This window comes from Sinocyclocheilus rhinocerous, unplaced genomic scaffold (assembly GCF_001515625.1).
Source record: "Sinocyclocheilus rhinocerous isolate Xijiao unplaced genomic scaffold, SAMN03320098_v1.1 scaffold288, whole genome shotgun sequence".
Taxonomy (NCBI): domain Eukaryota; kingdom Metazoa; phylum Chordata; class Actinopteri; order Cypriniformes; family Cyprinidae; genus Sinocyclocheilus; species Sinocyclocheilus rhinocerous.
In genome coordinates this window covers 95010-114821 of record NW_015635021.1, presented here as the reverse complement: position 1 = coordinate 114821, position 19812 = coordinate 95010, and the positions used below count along the sequence as shown (strand labels likewise).

The 19812-nt window shown below is 34.6% G+C and overlaps 1 protein-coding gene and 1 long non-coding RNA gene across 5 annotated transcripts in view; one reads left to right on the top strand and one right to left on the bottom strand.

Annotated features, from left to right (window-relative positions):
* LOC107746011 (uncharacterized) overlaps positions 1-915 on the top strand; it is a 10801-nt gene extending 9886 nt beyond the window's left edge. Inside the window, exon 3 of the long non-coding RNA XR_001640648.1 lies at positions 905-915. This is a non-coding gene — a long non-coding RNA (uncharacterized LOC107746011). The remainder of the gene's footprint in view (positions 1-904) is intronic.
* LOC107746010 (RNA-binding protein 47-like) overlaps positions 1-13687 on the bottom strand; it is a 22211-nt gene extending 8524 nt beyond the window's left edge. The window contains exons 1-3 of one of the 4 annotated variants that reach the window (XM_016560042.1): positions 13639-13687; positions 13106-13333; positions 5351-5518 (exon numbers count right to left, since the gene is read on the bottom strand). The gene's annotated coding sequence lies outside the window, so the exon portion shown is untranslated. Of the gene's footprint in view, positions 1-699; positions 886-5350; positions 6077-13105; positions 13334-13638 lie in introns of those variants that run through there. The other 3 variants (XM_016560044.1, XM_016560045.1, XM_016560046.1) reach the window with 3 other exon arrangements.
* Between the last annotated feature and the right edge of the window lie 6125 nt (positions 13688-19812).

Genomic DNA, 19812 nt, shown 5'->3' with positions numbered 1-19812 from the left:
ATATATATATATATATATATATATATATATACACACACACACACACACACTTATAATATAATAAAATATAATAAATTGTAAGTCATTTTTTCTCTGTACAACACACACAGAGACAAAATATAAATCCTCTTCTACACCTAAAGCTGCCTAATAAACCTCACTAAGCCGCATCTACATTCTTTAGCATGGAAAAAATCTCCAAAATGCCTAAATCCTACAGTCTAGAATTTTCCATAAGCAGAACACAGATGCACTGAAGTAAACTACAAAATCTTTGACAAGGAAATCGTGTTTGACATAAAGACACTACGTTTTTGTAGGGAATTAGTGTGTTTACTGAATAGTGAACATTATATAGTATACTGTATATATTCATTCACACTGTTTTGCTTTTAGTTGGCTCTAGTCAGTAATTTAGCAGTTAGCCGGACCTTGCTGCCCGCTTAGAGGGTAAGGTAGTTAGGTTGCTTAGCAATGAAACCATGGTTACACATGCAGAGCATGCTGACCCACACACAGCTTATCCTGGATCACACAACTAAATTCACACAACTCACACAGACACAAAAACGCATGTAAACACAAATAATACAGGACATACAGTAACAACAAAGGCATAAAGATTACAAATTAGTATTTTACTCCAGGAATAAAGTTCAAACAAATGAACAACTACACGCACCGTGCTTAAATTGGTACCTGGTGTTTTCATGATGAGTTCTAAGAGGCTTGCTGAAGGAGCATGTGACTGTGACTGTGAGGTTGGAATAACAGGCAACTCAGCAGTACTAAACCAGAGCTCTCTCACACACATCCACAAACACTTCCTCATTCACACGCTTACACACACACATATACTGAAAATCAGTACATGTGTGGCTCAAGGCCAAGCTGAAACAGGAAGAAAAGCAGACTGACTAAATCAAACTCATGGTAAGAATAATAGTATTTAAGATTTATTTATAGAGTTTAAGAATGAAATATAACACTATTAGTTAAATTCAATTAATATTCTTACTATTAAATCTTAAGTAAGATTAATAAAATGATAAGTAATATATATATATATATATATATATACACACACACACACACACACACACACACATATATATATATAATACTATAACGAATGTATTGCTTATTGTTTGTTAATGGTAGTTAATGTAACCAGAGTTAACTAACGGGACTTTATTGTAAAGTGTTACCACACAAACAAATGGTACTTCTACATTGAGAATGAGCCTAGGATATACATATGGTTTATTTCATATATTCCATACTGTCTTTTAAGTGTGTGTGTGTGTGTGTGTGTGTGTTAATTTTGCTTATAAAGTTATTAAATAATTGGCTTGTTACTAAATAACAAGTGATAGAAATAAATTATAAAATGAAGGAGGACCATTCTTGGAAAGTGTGAGGGTTTGTGTGTGTGTGATCACAAGATAATATTTTGTGAGTATCTAAGATAATGATTGACAGAAGTACCTGATCTTTGACTTCTTTAACACACAGGACAATATTTGACAATCAGCACATATAAACTGACACACACAAGTACACAGGAACACACACAAGGCTTTTGTGTGCAGACAGATCAATTAGTATCTCTTGGGTGAAACTCCTTCGATCTCGGTGAAAGAAAAGAGTGAAATGTAGAAGGGTAGAACAATATACATGCTGGCCTCCCAGAACTGACAGCAACCACACACACCTGCTGTACAGAGCTGGGTCACTGTGACTTGGAAAATGGATCAGTGCTGACATTTTGCATGGGAAATAGTGTGGAGCAAATAGCTTAGAGAAAAGTCATTCACTGAGATTCTCATCTACGGTTTTTTTTTTTTGCTTACATATAATCGTGCATGTGTTTGTACTCCAGTTTGAAAAGATTGTAGATAGTATATATATATATATATATAATTTCCAGTTTTATATAATAATAAATCATATAATTTCCTGTTCTATGTTTCCTGAATGTTTTTGCATGTTGGTCACACCAGACAACTTTGATTTAACAGACAAAGGTTTTTCAAATATTAATAAGCAGTGTATATATGTATATGATTTCCCCTATTAAAACACTTAAAAAAGGTAAGTATTAAGTAAGAATTTCATCCTTTTAATCAGGCTTTTTTTTCATAATGCTACCAGGACAGCTGTATCATTCTAACATTTTTGACTTTATGCCCCAAAAAAATATCAACATTTTTAGTTATGGAATATATAGAATTGCATGTTTTATGTTTCCTGCATGGTTTTGGTCACAACAGACAAAAGTTTTTCAAACATGAATAAGCAGTGTGGCAGTTTTTGTTAATATATCATTTTTTATAATGCTATCAGAATGGTTGTTTCACCCTGAAAGATTTTACATTATGCCCCCAAAAATATCAAAATAATTTTTTGTTAAGGAATTAAAAACATGGTCAACATAGAAGATGCATAGTCAAGTTATTGCACGTATGAATTGCATTTTTTATGCATTTTTGAATAAATTACTAGACGAGTTAGATGAGCATGCCACGTCACCGACCCATTTGTGTCTGTCTTTCTGTTTATGTGTAGATGTGTAGCTGGCTCTTCAAACAATATACACTCTATAGAGCAACCAAGAGAGCGAAGAAAACCCTCACATATACACAAAAGCTCTGCTGCTCTGAGTGTCATGAAGGACTCTCAGGGGTAAAAGGTGGCTGAAAGACATGGGTGAGAGAGCGCTTGTGTCTTTTTTACTGTGTCTGAATGTTGGGGTGCCAGCAAGGTTTAGATTAACTCCATTTACACTCAACATCCATACAAGGTGACCAGTGCGTTAAGAGTCAAAGTTTGTTGCCATGCCTACAGATAATTTGGTGAGTTAATGTTTATTGCTGAAGAGACTCTTAAAACAGCTCATTTTGAGAAACCACTCGCATGATGATCAGAAAAGTGAAACACCTTATTATGTTCTTCTCAGTGACTAAGCAAAAAATCTGTATAATGGCATCCTATAATTATTAAACCTCATCTCTGACAAACATTGACCTTTGCAACACTTCGTAATCACTGTGCAGATCATTAACATTAAGTCTCTCTAAACAAGAATCCACAATTCTCTTTAATTTAACACACTCTCTATAGAGAATTTTTCGTTATATCTAGAGTTAATAGTTGCTACCGTATTTTTTACGGTAAAATTCCGGCAACCACAGCTGCCGGTTTTTTACCGTAAATTTTACGGATTTTTTTTTACAGTGTAGAGTTTGTATAGCAACAGAGAATGGCAATAATATGATTTAATGACAGCAAATGAGAACAACTGCTGAAATTAAATGTATCATTTACATAAAGTACACTAAATTTAACTTTCATTTTAAAGAGATTATCTAGTGAAAAAGCTGCTGGAGGATTTTGAAAGTGACACGAGAGGGAACTACCACTTCTGTTAACCAGCCAAGCAGTTACAGTTATAGGCCAAAGTGGCCGAATGTCAGTTAAAACTAATACCTGAGCTTTAGATTTACTTTAGCAGATAAATCTTGTTCTTACTGACTGTTCACTTAGCGCACTTCATGATGTGATCCGAACAGCTAATGCACTTTATGTCTTAATGTAGATGGAGAATAATCCTCCATGTCAATAACAATCAATCTGAAATACTGAAAGTGACAGAAATTTGAAAATATATGAGTTAATCTCTACAAAAAGCTATCAAGAACATGTCGCATCTCACCCCACAATCAAAATGAAGCACATTTAAGCTCTTTAGGTTTCATGACTGTGATATAAAACATCTTTGTATTCAGTGATGAGAAAGAATCTAACAAGAATCAGCACTGGGAATTATCAGAGTTACAAGAAAACTCAAAATTAAAAGATCTGCATGTCTGTATATGGTTATGCATTGCAGGTGAACAGGAGATGGCTTTATGATATTACATAAAGAACACATTATGGTTTCTTAAGACAACACTGGCGTCAAACGATGCCAGACAAAGTGAGAGACGTGTGGACACGGTGACCATCATGCCCACAACACCATTCTCAATTCCTGTAATCCTCAGTTTCAATTCTCTATGAAAACATGCTGCAGTAAAACTTTCCTGCAGTCATTCATATAAAGCACACATAATGATTTAGCTCTCCTGACTTGAAACTACACAAAACAGGCATTAAATAACCCAAACTATCAGTGTTGTTTAAGTATTGTTTATAGTATTCATTAATATTTTGAATTAACTTGTGTTTTCATTTTCATTTTATTAGAATTTTTATTATTATTTTTTTTTTTATATCAATTTACTGCTACTTTATTTTATTTAAATTAGTTACAAATGCAACATTTCTAAGTTTACATTTTTCAACTAATATTAATATTTTATTTTATTTCAGCTTTATTTCAATGAATGAAAACTATTTTTAATGATTTAGTTAACACTGTTAACAATTAATAACAAAAGAGGAAGAAAAAAGTAGAAAACTAAAAATGATTAAGGTTAATTGAATACACACACAATCAAACACAACATCACATATTGAGCATTTTTGCATACACACGCACACATAACGAAGTGGACAAATCACAAATGCACACACACACCTGACCATGATCTAAAGCACTTCAATTCTTTTTACCATAGTATCTACACTGAACACATAAGAGCATTGGGATGAACCACAAATGCTGATGACATCTTGAGGTTTCTTATCTTGCAGTCTGAACTCTTCACTCCTGAAGTTAATCTACTTACTGCAACACAATGTGACCAGGCCTGATCAAACACAATCCGCTGATACAGACACACACAGCTGATGATCTGCTCAAAAATGCCTCCAGTAAGCACATCACTGATGTCTCATCACTTTCTCTTGATGAGGTTTCTGTGAGAAATCTGCACATGGAGAATCAAGATATCTGCCACTGACTGGAGAAAAACGGGAACCTTTCTGATAACAGTAACACGCGCAGGTCTGGGCCCACCCTAACAGCAAACATAAGGCTGAAGAAGTCGAGTCCAAAGACCAACACAGCGCACTGTGACGCACAATTACATTTTACTCTATTTTACGCTCACTTGCATAAACACACAATGCTGCTAGTCAAATTACATGAGATGCTATTTGCATTTCAACAGTATTTTGTTTTTGTATTACAATTACTCTACAATAAAGTGAGCAAATATATGTTTTCTTCCTCTGAAGTTCCTCTGAAGGTCATTGTTGCCACTCAAAAAGGACGTAAAGTAAACGAATGATTTAAATAAGACATCAGCCAGAACTAAGCAAGTGCCCACAAGCAGAAAACACACACATACTTCAGAATCTCAGTGGTCACAGACACACAGGCGAAAAAACACAGACGCGTTACCTGCTTTTTCAGGTGAATGGATGTGTTCGAGTGGCAGTGTAGCTGGTGTGTGTACCATTCACACAGTCACACACACACACACACACACACTCAGGCTTTCTGTCTGTCTGGCGTCAGCGGTTACCCTCTTCTCTCTCTCAGTCACTCTCTCGCTCTCACACACACCGTCTGTGGGGTAGAGGAGCAGAGTGTGTGATTGGAGGTGCAGTTGGTAAAAGAGTGTTTACTCAGTGCATGTGAGGGGTGGGGCAGAGCAATGGTGCCCCCTCCTACACCTCTCTCCTGTATTGCTTTCTTTCTTTCTTCCTTTTCCTTGTCACACCCAAGAACCCTTCTCTCCCGTTTTTCTGGGAGCAAACGAGATGTCTGTGCAGGAGCGTGACTGTGTGCGGTGGGCTGTGAATCAGGTTGTCCATTGACTGAGCAAAAGTTCATTATAGGTGGCAACTGACTGAAAACTGTTCAGTCTAACCTGAAATCAATTTCCTGAATTCCTGCATTCCTGCATTCAAAAACATTTCAAGACAAACAGTTGGAAGCTCAGCGGCCCTCATGCACATTCAAACCTAGAAAGGTCTGTGAAATCTTCTCATTCCTGTTCCTAAGAAACAGGTACTTACACGTTGCAGGGTGTTTTACTTTGCTTTAGTTACTTTGATAAGGTGGAAATCATTGATTCGCAGATGGGTTTGTGTTTGCGTGTGTGCTTGAGTGCATGTTGCAAACACTAGGCTGTGATGTTAAAGGTAGCAGACAGGGGAAAATATATATGAAAAAAAAAAAATGTTTAAAAAAAAAAATATATATATTGGGTTGTTTTGAACCCAAACGCTGGGTCAAAACAACCCAAACGCTGGGTTTGTCCCTTTTTAACCCAGCGCTGGGTTATATTTAACCCAGCATTTTTTAGAGTGTGTATATATATATATATATATATATATATATGTCATGCTTTTAAGACCCCTTCAACAAAATTGTCACTTGCGAAACATCTACTATAATATAATGACATATTTGAGATTTATATGCAAATGTTTTATTTTATATATAAAATTATACATGTATATTTATGTTTGCATATGTTTACATTCTTCTAAATAGCATTTATTTATATACATTTAGTCAGAATACACTTTGTCTGGTCTGATTGTACACTACTATTCAAAAGTTTAATTTGGGTTCTGTAGGTATGTTTTTATTTTTTAATATTTATAATGTTACAAAATATTTCTGTATTAAATTAATGCTGCATTTTCTATTCACAAAAAAAAAAAAAAAAACTCAGAAAAAAATGCATCATGGTTTCCACAGAAATATTAAGCATCATGACTGTTTTCAACTTACAATAATAATAAAGTGTGTTTCTTGAGCACCAAAGCAGAAAATTACAATGATTTCTGAAGGATCATGTGACACTGAAGACTGGAGTAATGATGCTGAAAATTAAGCTTTGCGTCACAAGAATAAATTACATTTTAAAATATATTAAAATAGAAAACTGATATTTGAAATTGTAATAATATTTCACAATATTACTGTATTTTGGTCTAAGAAATGCAGCCTTGGTGAACATAAGAGACTTTGTGTAAGAACAAAAAAAAAATTATGCTAAAAAAGCAACACTTTATAGCCCACAAACTGATACTAAAATCTTGAAACGTTGAAAAAGCAAAGTTCACGGTCATGTTATTTATCAACTCCCTGATTATATTTTCCTGCAGAGTCAGTAAGATGTCATATGATGATGGTCACTTGTTACACATTCAGCTGTAACTACTAATCATCATGGTGGTGGGATGAGGGAGGGAAATGAGACAAGTGCGATGGGGGACGTGCATAAACAGGAAATGACAGTGTGCTTAAGAGGCAAAACAATTTTTGTTCTAGGTGGTTGGCTGATCACAAGAATCCCTAGTAGCCACACAAAACACACACACACACACACACAAAAGGGTGGCAAACCAGTTGGATGGATCCCTCAACTGTCTACAACAGTCATGAGCTCAGAATGCTAGTGTACACACATTAATTCCCAAGGAAACATTTCCGAAGTTTATCCCCATTCGCGCAAAATACAACCTTGAGATGTAAAATAGCACCATCAGTTATCTTTTAAATCATTAGCAACATTATAAAACCTGGGCACATGATGCATTGTGGGTAGGTCATAAACTAGGGTGAGGCTGTATAGAGAGTCAACATGCCTTGAGAGGGTGCAAAGTCTGCATATACAACCTTATCAGTGCCCATTATACACGTTTAAAACCTTGTCATTTATTGAGTTCCTTCTGTTCTTCCTCAGGATGAGTGTGTTTGTTACAGAAAAAGAGGGACAGAGTATTAGATAAATATGAAACTTATTAAATATATCTTCAAGGGACCATGGATAGAAGACGTGCGTGTGTGTGTGTGTATTTGGGGTGATAATGATAACAGAAAAAAGTGTGTTTTAGGTTTGCACATATCGTGTCACACATTGCCGGAAACGGTAACTGGAAAAACAGGTTTAACTCAAACTTCAACACTGTACGAATACATAAATACACTAAAGGCACACGCGGACACGAAAACAGACATGCGCTCTGACTGTCTACCTACAGTAGATCTCTGAGTCAAGGTCATCTGATGGTGACTGCACCAGTGGCTCAACCGCCCAAGAACTTTAAATAACTCAAGACACGGAAGAGCCATATCGAAGTGTAATACACAGCGTGATTTTAGACCAATTAGATTTCACTGTAGGCAGGGCTACAAAGTGCAATGGTGCACCAATAGCAACAGAATCTCAGATTTACACGGAAGACAAAAGTTTGTTCACTCTGATCTGTGTATTAGCACAGTACTAAGATACTGGACCAATAAAGAATCTAAGCTTCATAGATTTGAAGAACATAAACTTCAAAGCTGCATTTTTTATAAGCATGTTACGGCAAAATGGAATAGATGGTATATTTCCACATTTTAAAATAATTATTAGTTGCAATTTCTGATTTATTAAAAAAAAAGCAGACCTAGGAATGTGACGTCTCATATTTTTAATACAACCGTTACGATTTTTGTCCCTCCATTTGAAGTCCATTCTACCAAAATTTGACTCTTCAAAAACTTCATAGATATTGTAAAAGTAATCCACTTGAATCAAGCGGTTCCAAGTCTTCCAAACAGACATCAGCGTTTTATATGATGAACAGATATAATTTAGGCTTTTATTCACATATAAACATCAATCAGCACATATAGAGCACATCAAATATGGTAAACAGAAGCTCAACCACTTGGTTGATGCACAAGAACAAACCTAATTGGTTCTTGCACATCCAAAGCACATTTGAGCTTCCATTTACCATAAACGATGTGCTCTATATGTCAATGTATATTTATATGATCAATGTTTATTTGTGAATAAAAGCCTAAATTATATCTGTTCATCATACAATACGACCACGCCTCTTCAGAAGACTTGGATTAAACGGTGATTCCTATGGATTACTTTTACAATGTATTTAAATGAACAGACAGAAATCTCCCAGGTTTCATTCAAAATATCTTTATTTGTGTTTCAAAGATGAATTAAAGTCTTATGGGTTTGGAACTAAGGTGTGTAAATGTCACACTTTAGTTTGGGGACCAATTCTCACTAACTATTAGCTATGACTTTTGCCTCAATAAACTCCTAATTTACTGCCTATTAATAGTTAGTAAATTTAGGTATGGGGTAAGATTACGGGATCTAAAATATGGTCATGCAGATTAAGGCATTAATATGCTAGTAATATGCATGCTAACTAGCTAATAGTGATAATTGGTCCCCAAACTAAAGTGTTACCTGTGTAAATAATGACAAAAATTGCAATTTTTTTTGTGAAATATTTCTTTAACTACTGCAGACTGTCTCTGTTGCTAATATTGCCTCAGATCGTCAACTCTAAAAATGATTGATTTTCAGCCAAGTAACTGCTTTTTCTCATTGCACATCGATTGAAGGTTCAGACAAAACTAAAACCAGTTTTTGAGAGGTTAACACTTTATGTAAAACAATGATGCAATGTATTATTTATTCATGTTCAGAGAAAAGTGTTTTAGTGGAAAGACAGGGTGTACTTACAGAAAAGGAAACATTTGTAAGTTTGTGAGTCTTCAATATCAGTGCAAGAGGGATGAGATGTTTTAAAGAGTTACATTTAAAAGAAGACAGACTGCTAGGGACCATTACGTTCTCTCACCCCTTCATTCCACACATACACACGCAATAGCAAATTTACTGGAAATGTTATTAAGATGTATCAGTATTCACACACCAGTGCTGATTTTGTCCTGTTTGTTGGGTTTAATGGTAACACCTTACAATAAGGTTTATTAGTTAACTACTTTAGTTAACACGAACTAAGAATGAACAATACTTCTACAGCATTTATTAATCTTAGTTAATGTTAATTTCAACATTTACTAATGCATTATTAAAATCAAAAGTTGCGCTTGATAACATTAGTTAATGCACTGTGAATTAACATGAACTAACATTGAACGACTGTATTTTCATTAACTAACATTAACAAAGATGAATAAATACTGTAATAAATGTATTGTTCATTGTTTGATCATGTTAGTTAATACATTAACTAATGGAACCTTATTATAAAATGTGACCGGTTTAATGAACGGGGCCTATTATTACTCACTAAAACAAAGAAAAGAAGAAAGGGGAGAGAGAGAAGTGTGTAATGAAGCGGCATAAAAGCATTAGCAAGACAGAGAGAAATTGAGTGACTTGATTCAGACATGCAGAACTTGTGTCACTAAGGAGACTAGTGTGTGTGTGTGTGTGTGTGTGTGGCACACGGTGGGATATCCCAAATTAAGTCTTTGGTCTAAAAGAGCTCCTCCCCTCAGGAGTCACTATTAATCAAAGTAGGAGAACCATGCTGAACACACACACACACACACACACGGCTCTTCTAGTCTGTCTATAGAGACAGTGTAAGAATGCATTCATTGTGAAGTGCAGGTATTCGGTGTGTGTTAGGGAGAGAGATGGGAAGAAAAGCAGAAGGGAGAGAGAGGAGATCCTGTTTCACTCACTCTCTCTCTCACACACACACACACACGTCCAGATGTCTGTCAGGGTTAAAGGCATGCTGAGGAGGTCACATGATCAGTCATATGACTTTAAGAACACAGAAAGAGAGGTGACCTGACTTGATCTCTCTCTGTTTCCTTCTTTATATTTAATAGTATGTCTACAAGAAGTCAGAAAGGCTGACTGAAGTGCTGAAGGTGGATGAATAAGATATGTGTGTTTCCCACAAAGAGGAAACAAAACTAATGAGTCAATAAAAGACGTAGAATTGAGAAATGTCCCTAAACCTTACAATTCTATTCAATTTAGAGTTTTTGGGGGATCAAGAAATGAAAGTGGTTGACTGATTTTAAGTGTTTGTTTGTTAGTTTGTTTGTTTAGAAATAAAGACATTTTGAGAATAAGACTGGACGATATAGCAAAGAAAAAACACGGAAACAAAACTAATGAGTCAATAAAAGACGTAGAATTGAGAAATGTCCCTAAACCTTACAATTCTATTCAATTTAGAGTTTTGGGGGATCAAGAAATGAAAGTGGCTGACTGATTTTAAGTGTTTGTTTGTTAGTTTGTTTGTTTAGAAATAAAAACATTTTGAGAATAAGACTGGACGATATAGCAAAGAAAAAACAAATTTTTAATCTTTTGACGAATATTGACAGGTCAATTTTTATTTGTTGTCATCAAATGGAAGGAATATTTTTAAGAATTTTATTTTTATGCAGCAATATAACAATAAACAGTAACAAAAAGCTATAATTATGAACTTATATTTTTCAATATTAAATTAAAATATCTGCATTCATGAAAATGCTATAGAGACAGTTTTGAGTGATGACACATCACAACAGAGACAGATTGAACTGATTCACGGAAATAAACCAAACGCTGCAACTTTACATGGATTTTTGCTCCTGTCTTAATGCTCATACCAAATATTCAAAATTTTGAATCAGTTAATTAAAATAGAAAGTTTGAACTGACTCACAGAAACTAACTGGTCTCAGAAACTCTATCAACATTTCTGCTTCATCGTTCACTCTCAGAATTCATAAAACAAAAATGATGATGTCTTTAGGAATTTTTATTAAAATTAAAAGAAAATTAAAAACATGAATGAATAAAAAGTGAAATGCATATAAATTCATATAAAACACATATGGACCTGAATATGCTGCCTTCTGAGAATCAGATAAGCAGCTGGAGTCAGAGAGAACTGGTTCAAGTCAGAGCCACACATCAGATTTCAAACACACACGCACACACACACACACACACTCTCAAGTGTATGCACTAGTGGGCCCCTAAAGGTCTGTCACCAAATAAACATGCCTACACATTTAACAGATGCGGTATTTCGAGTAACAACAGAGAATCACATGACCACTGAGACACGCACACACAGAGGCAGGTTGTCTTTTCTTTGTACTTCACTTCAGTGTAAATTCTTCTCTAGTTCTTCATTTAATTTCTTTTAAACTACATCCCCCACAATGCAAAGCCACAGCGGGTCGGCTCTCAAGACCACTGACCTCTTTACCCCCTACATGAAATAACCCATTCAAAGGCACTCACAGACATTTACCTAGATATCTAAATAGGGACTCAGACTATGATTTTTATATAAAGATATTATAATTACTACTGCTACTGACTACTACAACTAACAGAATTTTTTTTGTGCAATTTTAGAATAAAAAATGGCTTATTTATGAATCATTTTTCCAATTTAAAAAGTCCCTAGTTCTCCACAAAGGGAGGTTTTATACGATTTAGCTCACTTCTGCGGGCAAAATTATACCTCAAGTACAGCTAAGTAAACACACCCACCCACATGCGCGTTTATCTACAGTTATCTAGCTATTCTTCTTACATAAAGCTAATTATAATTGCAACAAACTAACTCTAACCCTAAAAGATACATTTGTTTATGGCATACAGTATTTGAGTCATTTTTTACCTTTAAAAAATATTTCGGGCATTCCTAAAGTGAGGTTTTTATCAGATGATATCAAGCTGAAGCTGAGGCACTTCCCTCTTACATGCATCAGGACTTCATTTCCACATATTGTTGGTAGAAAAACAAGATTCTACTGCTCTAGAAAAAATTATTTGCTTATGAAACAGTGATTAATCTTTAAAGTGAAGTGTGTGTCTTGTCCGTTCATGTTGTGCCAGTCCCCTTTGAAAAAAAAGTACGTGTACACTTATTACACAGAGTATGCCTTACTGTACATTGGCTAGAACGGGCATTGACGTCTCTCAATAGATTTTATTTATTGTTTTTTCTCTTAGATTGAGCCATCTCATTGTCAGAAACCTGATTCTCTCACACACACACTGAATTATAGCACACCCCCTGAGTGCAGTTACACAACACACACACACACACACACACAAAAGACCAGCAGAGCAACTTTCAACACAGTTTTCGCAACACAAGGACATTGTAACCTTACAACTGTAAGATGGAAAAGAGAAAGAAAAAGGGAGGGAGGGAAAGAGAGAGAGATGTCAATTTAACTCTATGAAAATAAATAAGGTCAGAGGGGAGAATCTGATCACTGGACCATCTGTGAGAAGATGACACACAGAGAACAAGGAAGGAAAACAGACAAAACATAAGACACCGACAGAGAGAATCACAAAAAGACATGCCTGAGAATATACGCACCTACCTGCGCTTTTAAGTAGCTGTCAAAGAGAATCTACGTGTAGCATTAATCAAAGGTACAGCAGATCAGCCACATTCATCCCTGTTTCTCTGTATTTCACCCGTTGTCGTGTCTGTTCTCACAGGTCGTGAAAAAACTTTTAAGTTTCTCTTCTTTTTCTCTTTTGGTTTCTGTCTCCAAACTGTTTCACTTCCCTGTCCCTGCTGTTCATTCCTCTGCTTGTCTCCTTCACTGGCAAGGAGAAGGAGGAGGGAGAGAAAACGAGAGAGACCGGGCGGAGAAAGAAAGAGAGAGAGAGAGAGTAATTAGCACCTGTCTCTGTACCTGCCTCTCGCTGACATAATCTTCATATTCCTCCACTGTGAGGAGGAAAAAAATGAACAAAAAAATCTGTAGAAATACTGGACCAGTCTGAAATGCCAAAGGTCAAAAACAAATCTTTCATTAAATCTATATACAGTATGTAAGAAATATGAACTCTTCAGACACTGATAAAAAGAGTGTGCGTGCGTGTTGGTCTGTGTCTACAGCAGTACCGGGAAATGTTTAGTCTCACATCTTTCTCACCGGGCTGGTCCGAGCAACCTGTTCCTTTCTCTCTGTGTGTGTTTATGTGTGTGCGTCTCAGAAACTCACCAAACCAGAATGCTTCCAGCCTCTCGGATTGGAAACGCTATCCCTCCCTCAACCTGGAGACAGGCCAGAGCAGCATTCCACACACACACACACACACACACACACACGCACGCACGCACACACACGCACACACACACACACACACGCACACACCTTACAAATATCAGAGCTCACCATCCCATTTGGTTTCTCTGATTTATGCAATGAAGGCCTCAAAGTAACACAAAGATGAACACATACTCTGTTCCTCATAGACCTTGGAATGTTTGAATGAAACTGAAAAAAAAAAAATATTTTCATCTCCAAAATAACTATTTCACCCAGTTTACTGACCTCTAGCTTGGGATGTCCCCACTTTTCACAAAAACAAACCTGTGTGTGTGTGTGTGTGTGTGTGTGTGCATTTCGAATTAAATGAATTCATGAAATGTGGTCATACACAACAGTTTTTTTAAAAGGTCATGTCCACAATAAATTTGTTAGAAATAACACTTAATAAATTCTCATTTCTCATTATAAACTTGCAGATAACACTTTATTTTATTGTGACATAGTTGTTACATGTACTTACTGTAGTAATAATGATAAATTATGCATAATTAGAAGCCATTAACCCAAAACCAAACCCTGATCCTGTAGTAAGTACATGTAGTTCATTAATATGTAGTTAATTAAAATAACCAACTAAAAAAGATATTAAAAAAAGATATTTGAAATACTCTTATTTCAAATATGAATATTTATTTATTTATTTACCATTCAATAAAAAACAATACTTCCGAATTTGCAAAACTTGGAAACATTTTTCAAAATATCTTTCACAGAGGAAAGAAATTGTTTTTTTGAAGTTGTAAATAAAAGATTATTGGAGCACGCTTCAACAAGAAAATACTATTCCAGTCTTTATTTTTCTAAATTTCATGCTCAGTGTTGAGTTCAATGTGTTACTTACCATTTCTTTGTACAGTAACTAATTGTGTGAAGTTTTTTTTTTCTTTTGTAAATAAAAAAACTTTTTTCTACGCCATTTTTTCTTCTTCTTCTGTTTTTTTCAGTGTACAGAATTGAAACAACTTGAGAAGTTTCATTTTTGGGTGAACTACCCCTTTCATATCATTCACTAATATATGCCATTGTCTTCCCAGGCAAACAAATAGTTCATCTAATAACTATAGTCACCGATTAGAACAGTTCACTAAACCATATTTCCCTTAACTTGGCTGAAAACAAAAATAAAATGAACCAACCCCCATGTGTGAAACACAAGTCTCTGAGAAGAGTTCTATTTATTCTCACACACAGAAACGCCTTTCATACAATCAATGCATTCAACACACCTTCTTCTCTCTCTCAATAGAGAGACAATACAGAGAGAAAACAAGAGACAGAGAGAGAGATCGGAAACACTTCCTCAATGCTGGACATGACAAAGGCTTGCAGGTGAATTACACATGGGTAAAAGCAGTAGGAGTGGACAAAATCACATTCCTCATCTCTGGTTGCAGAGTCACTATGCACTAAAGTGACACAGCAAAATCAACATGAACTAGACCAAGAAATTTTATTTTATTATTGTGATATTGCTATGGAAGCCTTTTTCAGCCTCAAAGTAAAATATATATATATATTGTGAGAACAAGTAATAAAGTATAAGAAGATACAAAGTCACATTATGAAAACTAAAGTTGCAATTACCTTTTTTTCACTTTAAGGAAGAAACAGGTTTACATGCATCCCAGTATTGGACTTTTAATTTAATATGAGGGGGAAGTTGAAAGTTGTATTACAAAAATGAATGAATACAGTCAAACAGTTATCTGAAGCGGGATGTGCAAGCATGATGCAGCTGAGACAAAATGATAAGTGAGATATACTTTATTGATCCTAAATATTCATTTGAACATGAAGGCAGGTGGAGAGCAAAATAAATGAAATATTCAAAAGAAAAGGAGAGAACATGAGAACATGTGGTAGGGTCAGCATGTTTTAGTGAGCAGTTTTTGTTCTGTTACTGGGTGGATTTGAGACTCTGACCGTTAGAATGTTAATCTGTTTAAAGCCAATCACACTCCTGTCTGAAGAGGGGGAGTACAATCACACACACTCTCCCACACACACACTCATTAACATGCAGCCCAAAAACATACACACAATAGGTCATTTGCAGGCCCAAAACATACATAAACCACCCCCTCAACCCAAAACACATACACACACCAAGAAGAAATATTTATTGCTGAGGTTGCGCTTCAGTAGCTCAACCTTAATGGAGTTTTCATTTAAGTTTCATTTTTACATACCTTTCAAAAGTTTTGGGTTGGTAAGTGTTTTTAACTTTTTGAAAGAAGTTTCTGGTTCATCAAGGCTGACAGTAATTTTATAAAATACTATTACATTTTAAAGTAAATGTTTATGTCTATTTAAATATGTTTTAATTTGTAATTTATTGCTGTGATGCCAAACTCCAATATGCTGATTGGTGCTCAAGAAATATTTGTTTCTTATCACAGTTGAAAAAGGCTTGTTTTTTTGTTTGTTTTTTTTGTGGAAACAATGATACTTTTTTCCAGGATTATTTGATGAAAAAAAAGAAAAGTTTAAAAGAACAGCATATATTTTTAATTTAAAAAAAATAAAAATAAATCAAAAGTAACATTATTGTAATGTTTATTGTTTCATACATTTTCATACAGTTCCCAAATGCACATTATTACAACAGTTAAACACGTTGCCAAAGATTTGTGATTTGTGAATTAAACAAAAAAAATATATATATATTATTGTAACATTATAAATGTCCTTACTGTCACTTTTGATCAACCTAATGCATCTTTGATATATAAGAGTATTTATTTCTTTTAAATAAAACTTATGAATGGTAGGAGAAAGTCCTACAATTTCTTAGGAGAAATTAAAATTAAATGAGGCTGTTTTTATTTGTTTGCAAATGTTTAAATTCATAGTGAAATCTCTGACTTTTGATTGCAGAAACTGGTATCTTGGCATAACTGCAAATTTATGAAATTTAATAAAAAAAAATTTTTATAAAAAAAAAAATAATGTGAAATCTAGGGTAAAAAAAAAATCAGGAGACTTTTGCAAAATTCTCAAATTTCTTCCTATTTAATATCACTGCTGTCTACAAAATATTTAGATATTTAGATTTTTAGAAATATTGGACAAAGTGTCTGTTAAATTTTTTTAAATGCAAGTTATTTTTCAGACCTCATCATTGTACAGTTCCCAAATGCACATTTTTACATTTTTATTAAAACACAGTTTAACAAAGATTTGTGATGTGCATATAGCTCTACGTTTACCACAAACTTTCACACTTTAACAAAAGATGAACAAAGTGGCAAAGAGTATATTTTGACTGTATGAGGGTGACCTTGTCCTCTGGCTGCACTTTTGAACAAAATTGTTATCAAAGCTGTTCCCTCTTTGTCTCAGCCTTACACAGATCTCATGCATATAACTCTGTACTCTCAAATCCCATACACTGACTCACCCAAGATGGGCGTATCACAGAATCTCAATTCCTAACCAAGAAACTATGATGACTTCACGATAAGATTCATCCCCATATAAAACCTAAGATTCACACCTTTATGACTAAATGAAGTCTGATTTTGTCCACCAGACTATAAATCAACTCCACTCAGTTCACATATTTATATCGCACAAAATATACAACACTTAGTTCTGGTTCTTGAATTTGATTGGCCAAGCAGTGGTCCAACAAAACTACTGGGACTTTCACTGTTTGGATCACTTTGCTTTTTTCTGCCTTGTCTACTTTACTCTGACAATAAAAATAGTTCCAAATGAAGCTAAAACAACGGTTGCAAGTCACTAAGCAACAAACAAGTTGTTTAATTACTGAATAAATCAGAGTTTTGAACGAAATGCTTGCGTGAACAGTCGGCAATACTGTCTAAAAAAGTAAACCCACAACAAGTAAATGAAGTAAAATAGATGTAATCTGCAATAGTGTGTCTAAAAAGTAAATTTACAAATAAACAGCAATACTGCGTCTAAAAAGCAAACTTACAAGTAAACTTGTAGTAAAATAGATGTAATCACCAATACTGTGTTTAAAAAGTAAACTTACATTTTAGAAAGTGTTGCTGAATTTACTGCCTCTATTTTAACATAATTAGCAATACTGTGTCTAAAATGTAAACTTACAAGTAAACTTGCAGTAAAATAGATGTAACAGTCTGCAATACTGCGTCTAAAAAGTAAACTAACAAGTAAACTTGTAACAGTCAGCAATACTGCGTCTAAAAAGTAAATTAAGTAAACTTGTAGCAAAACAGATGTAACGTCACCTGCAATACTGCGTCTAAAAAGCAAACTTACAAGTAAACTTGTAGTAAAATAGATGTAATCACCAATACTGTTTAAAAAGTAAACTTACAAGTTAACGTGCAGTAAAATAGATGTAACAGTCTGCAATACTGCGTCTAAAAAGCAAACTTACAAGTAAACTTGTAGTAAAATAGATGTAATCACCAATACTGTTTAAAAAGTAAACTTACAAGTTAACGTGCAGTAAAATAGATGTAACAGTCTGCAATACTGTGTCTAAAAAGTAAACTAACATGTAAACTTGTAGAAACCTGCAATACTGCGTCTAAAAAGTATACTAACAAGTAAACTTGTAGCAAAACAGATGTAACATCACCTGCAATACTACAATACAAACTTACAAGTAAACTTGTAGTAAAATAGATGCAATCACCAATACTGTTTAAAAAGTAAACTTACATTTTAGACAGTTTTGCTGAATATACTGCCTCTATTTTAACGTAATCCACAATACCGTCTAAAAAGTAACCTTAAAAGTAAACTTGCAGTAAAATAGATGTAACAGTCTGCAATACTGTCTAAAAAGTAAACTTACAAGTAAACTTGTAACAGAGTCAGCAATACTGTGTCTAAAAAAGTACACTTAAATAAACTTGTAGTAAAATAGATGTCAAGCAATACCGTTTTTTGCTGAATATACTAGCTCTATTTTAACATAATCGGCAATGCTGTATCTAAAAAGTAAATTTACTTTTTAAACATAGTATTGCAGAATACATTATTTTACAAAAATAGTTCCAAGTAAATCTAAAGCAACCATTGCGTGTGACTATGCAACAAAAACACCATGTTTAATTCCTGTCTAAAGTAACGTTTACAAGTAAACTTGTGGTAAAAAAGACAACGTAATTAACTATACCATTTAAAAAGTAAAGTTACTTGACAAGTAAGTGACAAATTCTATCATGTAGAATGGAAACAGTGCTGTGCTGTCAATTAGAATATGCTTACAAGTAAACTTGTGGTAAAAAAGACAACGTAATTAACTATACCATTTAAAAAGTATTTTAAAAGTTACTTGACAAGTAAGTGACAAATTCTATCATGTAGAATGGAAACAGTGCTGTGCTGTCAATTAGAATATGTAGGTAAGGATGGTGTATGTTCCTAAAGGGGATATTTGGGTTGTGCGTGTGTAGGGGGAATGTGGGATGAAAGCAGGGCGCGCATGCTTAAACCTCTGCGCTGTTAGAACAATCGTTCTCCTCTCCATCTCGACCCGCTTTTCAGATTAAGTTTATTGCACAAATTCCACATCAGCTTACAGCACAATGTCTGTTCTAACGTCTTCAAAACACACGTAAACCTAGTTGAAAATAAGAATTACTACAGACAAATCCTAACCAAAATTCTAAAAGAAAATCGTTTTCCTATTAATAACAATAATTTCACATTTGTGACACATTTGCTTTTATCTTTGAGGATGTCATAAAATAAGTTTTTGCGAGATTTTGCACATTTCTGAAGGCATCTTTTAGCAACTGTGTCCCCAGTGGATAGTTAGAATGTTCCAAAAGTTAGAAACACACACAGAGGCATGGTGTGAGAGGGTTTCATTCCAGTAAATTGTCCTGTTTTGTGTGTAAATGAGTGCGCAGGTCCAGCTGACACAACACTGAACATTCTGAGATAACACAAACCTTCTCTTCTTCCTCCATTCACTTTCACAAAGCCATCTAGTGGTGTACACAGTGACTGTA